The following is an 8401-nucleotide window of genomic DNA, read 5'->3' as shown; positions in this document are numbered from 1 at the left end:
TCTCTCTCTTTCCTTCTTTCTCTCTCCTTCCTCTCTCCTTCTCTCCTTCCTCGTTTATTGTAGAAGACCATACTTATACTTCTGAGAACAGGGAATTACCTCATAGTCAAAACAGTACAATTAATCACAAAAGCAGATGAATTCTAAAATACAACAGGTTACATGCTTTAAATCTAAACATTTCTTATCTATATATCCATTACATAAGTTCATGGTGAGTTCAGAATGACAAAGATTGACAGGGTCTAAGGTTAATAGGGTCAGAAACTTACAAGAGTATACAACTTATCAGTTAGGATGGACCTGACTATACATTATCCAGCTATCTCTTAGTTTGTTATGAGCGCAGGACAATAATTTGTCTGTCTTTCATTCTAAGAAACAGAGTAAATTCAGACATCTCTAGGTAACTTCATTCCACATAGGTTCACATGGAGTTTAAACAAATTGGCTATATTTATGGTCAAATACCAGGATTCGTGGTGCCATCTGCGGTGGAGGCTTATCTGAAGCCACAAATCTGCTGGTAGGCTATCCTAGTGAGGCATTTGGAGGTCCACAAAGGTATTTATTGCAGCCATAAACTAACTTTAACTTTAAAAACTAATTGAGCCAAATCAGGAATTCCATAATCAGGGATTAATTCATCTGGATAACAAAAAGTACATCTTCAATAAGAACCTCTAGGAAGTTTGCTTAATCAGAGCTGGTCAGTACCCAGAAAATAACAATTCACACCAATGCCAGATGTATTTATTTTTGGTTTTTCGAGACAGGGTTTCTCTGTGTAATCTTGGCTATCCTGGACTCGCTTTGTAGACCGGGCTGGCCATGAATGTAGTCCTGGCTGTCCTGGACTCACTTTGTAGACCAAGCTGGCCTTAGACTCACAGTGATTCACCTGCCTCTGCCTCCCTGGGTGCTGGGATTAAAGGCACGCGCCACCGTGCCCGGCTCTAATGCCAGATTTCAGAGAGATGCAGCAGTGCACAATTGACAGGGTAGTCAGAGGTTGGAAGCAATTCTGGGGCACATCACGATACAGACCTTGCAAATATCGGATCACCTCCAGAGATCTCTCATGCCTCCTGGACTTTCCCAAATCAATGGCTCCTGGCAGCATGTTAGAGGCTGGAAGCAGTTTCAGGGTACATCATGGTATAAGACCTTGCAAACACCAGATCACCTCCTAGACAGCCCACATGCCTAGTGAGCCCCCTCAACAGGGCGGCTCTTGGCACACAACCTGTTCACTTCTTCAGTTCAGCCACAGGCAAGGCTGAGAAGATAATTTAACCACTCCATGGTCTCACTTTTGACTTACAAATGCATGATCTTATAAATAAATTAGTGGTGCTGTGAGGTGCTATATTTGTGGGCGTTGCCTTCTATATTTTAAAAAGTGAAGATAATGACAACGATGATGATGTTAGAAAGCAGATGTAAAGAACAGAAAATTCACACTGCACACATGACACTTCATTAGCAAAAGCTATGCTAACCAGTGCTTAAACTGGCCATTTAGGAGAAGGTGACATAAATAAGAAAGGACATTAAAAACAAGATGTGGTTGAGTTACCATTGCTTTCCACATGGAGAAGCCTGATGCTGAGCAGGAAGGGAACATTCTAGAAAGTATGGGTTGGGTTCTGTTGCTAGAAAGTGAGACAGTACTAGAGCTGTTCCCGGCCCATTAGAATTACTGGAGTTAGCACCCAAGCATAGGACATCAAAGTAAACTGTCCCTTTACATAAGGGCCATTCCAGCTTGAGAATGCTATGAACCTATCCAAACTGAAGTTCCCAGAAATGGAGCTTCATCTTTGTTGAACACTCTGTACATAATTACGAAGTTGGAATGTTCCAGTTAGGACTAAAATTACCATTGGCCGTCATTAGCCCCTTTAATACCTGTCCATTTTCTACCTCTGTGTCTCACCTAAAACTTACTTTCAACAATCAAGTAAAACACCTGGAATGAGCTCATTTAGCAGACCACTTACTTCCTCTATCACAAAGCTTAAAATGTTGTCAGCTAGCATCTGACAAGGATAACAGTTTCCACACTTACTGTAACTGATCATTGGATATCTCTACCATTATAGTTGGCTAGGTCTTTGAATTTATGATCATCTGTTGTTCTGTGGCTATAAAAGCTCAGGCTACTGTTTCCATGCCAAAGCATGTTATTTGAAACAACCTGAAGCCATGTTCTCAAACCACAGTAAATCACATTTGCTCAGAATAAACTGTGTCTTGTACCTTTTGAGGTGAAGCCTGTATTGGCACTCATAACTTCAAACGTGCAAACTTTATATTCAGCTCCAGTTTGGAGAGGAAATCCCAAGTAAATCTAGAAAGAAATTTTCACTTGAAATCTGTAAAGAGATTAAATAAATAAATAAATAAATAAATAAATAAATAAATAAAGGGATCCTTAAAAAAAAAAACAGTAAAAAAATGGCATCAGACAAGTACCCATTCTCCACCTGGGCATTTTAAGCATTTTCAACCATTAACAAAATTAACTTGTGGGAAAGGCCTGTGTGGTCTTTGCTGTTGTTTCAACAGAAGAAAACATGGAAACAAATAAATGACCAAGTGAGTCCCAGTCACACACTGAGTGCACTGAATTAGGGCCCCTGGCTGCACTCAGAGTTTCCACGTGGTCTTCTCTCCACCATGTTCTCATTTATGCACACTAAAGAAGGTCACCCTTACCAAGTGCAGGTGACAAGCCAACAGCACTTTCTCCTACACATTTCCTTCTGTTCCCCCAGGTTCTTGAAAACACATGAAAGAAAACTATTGAGGTTGTGCTCAAAAAAGAATGGAAGCTGAATAAACCTGCCTGTCTAGAATTATTTGAATCAGGAATAGCTGTTAAATAACATAATCTATGGCTGGTATATAATTTCAAGGCTGTCTCCTCTTTCATGTGGTGAGTGAAAATACAAGATGGTCCATTTTGAGTGGAGAGTGGGGACTGACTTTCACAAATGGGGCACAAACTCTGGTGCCCCATATTTGACCATGTCCCCTGGAAGGGGAGGCCTGGTGGCACTCAGAGGAAGGATAGCAGGCTACCAAGGAGAGACTTGATACCCTATGAGCATATACAGGGGGAGGAGGCCCCCCTCAGTCACAGACATAGGAGAGGGGAGTAAGGGGAAAATGGGAGAGAGGGAGGAATGGGAGGATACAAGGGATGGGATAACTATTGAGATATAATATGAAGGGATTAATAAAATATTTTTTAAAAAATACAAGATGGTTAAACAACATTTAATATTTCTTTTAGAGTGTTGCAGGGGGAAACCTAAGTGGTCATCGAATGAAAGAGAATGCAGTATTGTGTGACTTTTCCTCGATAGACCTAGATAACGCCTCATCCCAGCTAGAGAGCTAACAGCAGACCACAGGAGTGAGTTGACTGAAGGCCAACTTGGTGAACCAGAGCTTCCTGGACTTACATACAGGCAACTAAATGAGGGGCTTCTTACTGGAGCTCAGTGACTCAAACAGAGTTGCACCACAAAAAGCCACCCCAGAAAGAATGAGAACTCATAAAAACACATCCATGGAGCTCTCTACCTGGCTCTCAGACAGCATGACAGGAGGGAGAGCTCCATGCCCCAGTAATTTTTCACTGGCTCTAAAGCCTTCCCCAGGGACCTTCAGAACCTTGTGTGGTTCAGCTTTGTGAGGATGCTTAGGGTTATCTCCTAAAGCTCATGAGCCTCTCTCTTTTCTCCAGGGGAGAATGTGTCAATTCCTAGGAAATCACCACATAATAAAAGAGAATAGCAGAGATAATTATTAAAGATATTGGTAAATGGAAACAGACAGACAGATTATATTTCCAAAAGAAAAACACAGAAGCACACTCTCAAATTAGCATTCAGATTTATGCTTGACAATTATAATAGTAAGGAAACAGAAAGGTATAAAATTGAGAGAGAGAGAGAGAGAGAGAGAGAGAGAGAGAGAGAGAGAGAGAGAGAGAGAATGCTGTTGACCAGAAAGAAATACAGTAGGAGACATGGGTATTTATATTCACATAAGTCACTTGCCTCGGCATGAAAATCATGATTACACTGAGTGAACTACAAACAGCTTAGCCGTCCATTAATACTGACTAATACAGTGAAGGGACTGTGCAGTGTCACCTGTAAAGCCTGTTTCCAAGCACAGACACCTCACCATAAGAGGAATCCAGGTCACATTTTAGGACCCTAAGATTTCAGTCCTTCAATTTTTAATTAACAAACCAAGTTTGATGAAGTTGTTTCCCTTAAATACAGATGTTAATAGCTATTTTCTGTTGCTTCTCCAGCTCTCAGGCCTAATGTACCTTGCAGAGAAACTTCTTGCATCTTTTATTTTACAAATGAGGCAATGCCAGTGTATTTGACTTTCTCAAGGCACTCAAGAAATGACACAACAAGATGAGATTTAAAAATAACACCATACATTCTGTCTTCCTGTACAATGTTCGGCCCACCGTACCCCAGCCCTAGTCCTCCCCTCTTCTTTAGGCCATGATACATTCAGGAGTTTAGAGTCTAGACAAGATAAAGGACATTTACAAAATGCAATTGACAAAAGTAGGTCACCTCAATAATTTGACTGAGGGTAAGTGGTAGAGGTCTGGTGAGGTGGCTCAGCAAGGCAAAGCACTTGCCACCACCGTGCTTGGCACCCTGAGTTGAATCCCATACTCACACAGTGGGGACAGAGTAAGGACTCCCGCTAGTTGTCCTCTGGCCTCCAACACATCCCCTTGTGGCATGTGCATAGCCCTCCTTCCACACAAATGTAACAAAGAAAATTAAAGCCCATGGGTTTCCTTGTGCTTTATTTTTAAAGCATACACTAGCTATTTATCTACACCCATACGTAAGCATTATTCTACAGCAGTATTGTCTAGTGAAAATAAAATGTAAGTAGCATATGTTCATTTGAAGTTTTTACTAGCCACATTAAAAATAAAAATAATTGAATAAAATTACTTTTTAATATTAATATTACATAATACTCAATGACCTTTATTACATATGTACATATAAGTATGTAAAATGGCCTGTGTGTAAGTATAAAGATTTTCAATATTTTGCATCTTTAATACTAAGTCTTCACACTCTGGCACATTTTACACTTATACATTGCAATTCATAAGCAGCATTTTGATCATAAATTACCTGATTCATATTTAAATTTCACAGTACTTAATAGTTTTTTCAGCTTTTTAATACTTTTTATTTTTACATATACATTTAGATTATTAAAGAAATGTAAAATAAACTACATAAAGCAAGAAGAACCATGAAACAGTCAGGAATTATATTAACATTACACTCGTAATGTTTTGGCTATTTGTATTCGGCAACCTTGAAGAAAATTTTCCTATCTTGTTGAGTCTAAAATTCTGAATATAAATCAATATCTATCATATCTCATCTGTATCAACTGAAAACATGTATCTAAACCTAAAAACATCTCAACCCCTATACAACTAAGCTTAATTGTGAAACTAACCTATTTGGTCTTCAACTAAATCAGAGACTTGACAAGGAATAAAATTGATTAACTGAGTAAACAGGAAGTGCAGGTTAGCAGCTTCCAGATTGAAAAAAATGACAGAAATAGTTTCCTGCCTGAACAGTCACCCAAAATTCTCTATAATGTTGGAACATTGTCTTCAACTTTCTGGCAGAGTATATCTGACAGACATATTTGTGAGGCGGGAACTATTGAGGACTCACTTACCCTGTCTTGGCAGAGTTTGGCCATCAACTCTACCCATATCCAAGCTTACCTATTTTCAGGCAGAATTATGTCAGTGGTCGAAATGAAGACATTTTGCCCATTGGCTGCTTTTCCATATTTGAAGCCACCTCCGTAAGGAGGTTCTTTGATGTTCGTCATCTTCTTGAGGTAAGCTAGGTGTTGCCAGGAGGTGTGCTTTTTACATAATGACTTAACCAAAAAAAAGATGCACTCCTGATCATGACTGAGAAAGAGCATCGTGTAGAACGTGATTTTACCAGGAACAGGGCTTCCTCCCAGAGTCTTGTATTTTACATTTGATCCCTGGCCCATGCAGTAAGCACCAAAGGACCTGCCTTAACCACGTACCTTAAAGGAGCACTTCACCACATTCACTCACTCACACCCAGCCTTCTACTGCAGTACAAAACACTATGCTTGACTTATGAATTTGTTTCCCAATCTTGGGACATATTGACCAAATGAGTCAATGGACAAATAAAACCCACCCAAAGGATATGGGGACGAGTGATGCTACACAGACATCCTGTATTAAGAATATATTAAATAATAGTCAATAGCTCCACAACTAAGAATAAAGAAATGGTTTAAGAGTTTTTGAAAGATATTTAATCAAAAATTGTATAGAGAAAATAAGCACAAGAAACAATGTCATCATTATTCATTAGGTAAATGCAGTTACAACATAATGACACAGCACAACCATTCACTAAAGTAGCTAAAATTGACAGGCTTCTACCAAGTGCCAAGAAGAATGCAGATCATGCAGACTTTTTTTATTTAGGACAGAGTGAGACCAAAATGAATCCTTTTAGAAAGCAGTCTGGCAGTTCCTTAAGAATATGTATACAACTACCCTATAATCATCAGGTCCCCTCTGAGGAATGTCCACAAGAGAAAGAAAAATGTGTGTCAAGCTGTGTACATGTGTATTGAACATATTCCCTGTGTAAGTAGTTTATAGTTATTTCATTGATGTGTCTAATATTTTTATTTTAACTATAATAATTATATTTTATATTATTGCTGAAATATTTCCAAATAAAGGGATGTATATGTTCCTAAGAGTTTTGTTGATAACAGGTAGAGATTGGAAAGTATACCATATACCCACAAATGATGTGAAGGGAAAATCATTGCACTCAGTGATAAAAGGCATGTTTCCAACAGCATAGAGTCTGAAAACAATCACATTGTACAATAATAGTTACGGACCATCTAGAAATGAATTCAGTACTTAATGACCAAAGGCATATTAATGGGTGCCAGGGAAGGGCTTTGATAGCAGGAAGGGATATGGGGATCTGAGGACACTTTCAGGGGCAGTGCCATGCTCAGATTTTTTATATCTGTACATATGTGACATTACGTCTGTTACATCTGTAACATTTTTATATCAGTAACATTTCTTACAGAAAATACACAAAGTGCACACATACATCAAAATATTTTAAATTGTACACTTTGTGTGCAACCCAGTTTATGGCAATTATAACTTAAGCTGAAAATTTTTTAAATATTGAATTTTAAATCCTATAATTTAAAACACATTCTAGTCCTAAATATTACAGAAGTGTTTTAAGTAGCACAATATTTCTGTTTGAGTTTCCAACTTCTTATTTGAAATATACCATCTATGTTTTAACCAATTGGAGAGATTTTATGCTAAGAATGAATTTAAAACTTACTAAATAAAACCTTTCCAATCGAAATTCAATCTAAAGCAAAGCTTTAAAATTTCTTAAGTGTTTCCATAATTGCAGATTTCGGGGCCAAATGTACTCACATTAGAAGTCTTCATAACTCTAACCACTGTTCCCAAACTCTCTTCTGCCCTGGGAAAGACCACCTCAGCAACCACTCTGGAGCAGGGACGGACAGCAGACTGTTGTCACGCAGTCTGACTACCACAAATACTATTCCTCCTCTATCCTGACATAAAAAAAAACTACATCACATGCTTTAAATAAAAAGCACACAGGTAGTTATATGTACGTCACTGGACTGGTTTGCTTAGCGTGATACTGTGTTGACTAGGCATAGTGATGCACACTTGTACTCCCAGCTACTTGAGAAGCTGAGGCAAGAGAATTGCTTGAAGCAGGAAATTGAAACCAGTCACCCAGACTTAGCTTCAGAGAAACAAACGTCATCTCTGTGGACAACAGAGGCATAATGATATATTTTCTTTACTGAAAGTACAAGCACCACCTGGGCTTGGTAACAGTCCATCAGTATTTGGGTGACAAAGAAAGGAGTACCAAATCTGAGGCCAACCTTGGCTACATAGTGAGGGTGAGGGTAACCTGATGTATACACCAAGGCCTTCTTGGGAGAAAAAAGAAACAGAAAGCAATAAAGAGAGGAAGTGAAGAAAGAGAAAGAAAAAGGGAAGGGAGAAAAGAAGAAAAAGGGAGAAAGAGAGGAAGAAAGGAAAGAATGAAGGAAGGGGGAAGTGGGTGTAACACAGAAACAAAGAATATCACCCATATCCTATAAAATATGAAGTGAAACTAACTATGGTGAGGGTAAAGGTCACAAAACAGAAAGACTCTTAGACATTAAAATTATGACATCCATAGAAGCAAGCAAAAATAGATTGAAAGTTGAA

The sequence above is a fragment of the Acomys minous genome (assembly GCF_964271855.1).
Source record: "Acomys minous genome assembly, chromosome: 14".
NCBI classification, from domain to species: Eukaryota; Metazoa; Chordata; class Mammalia; order Rodentia; family Muridae; genus Acomys; species Acomys minous.
Note: the sequence above shows the minus strand (reverse complement) of the source record.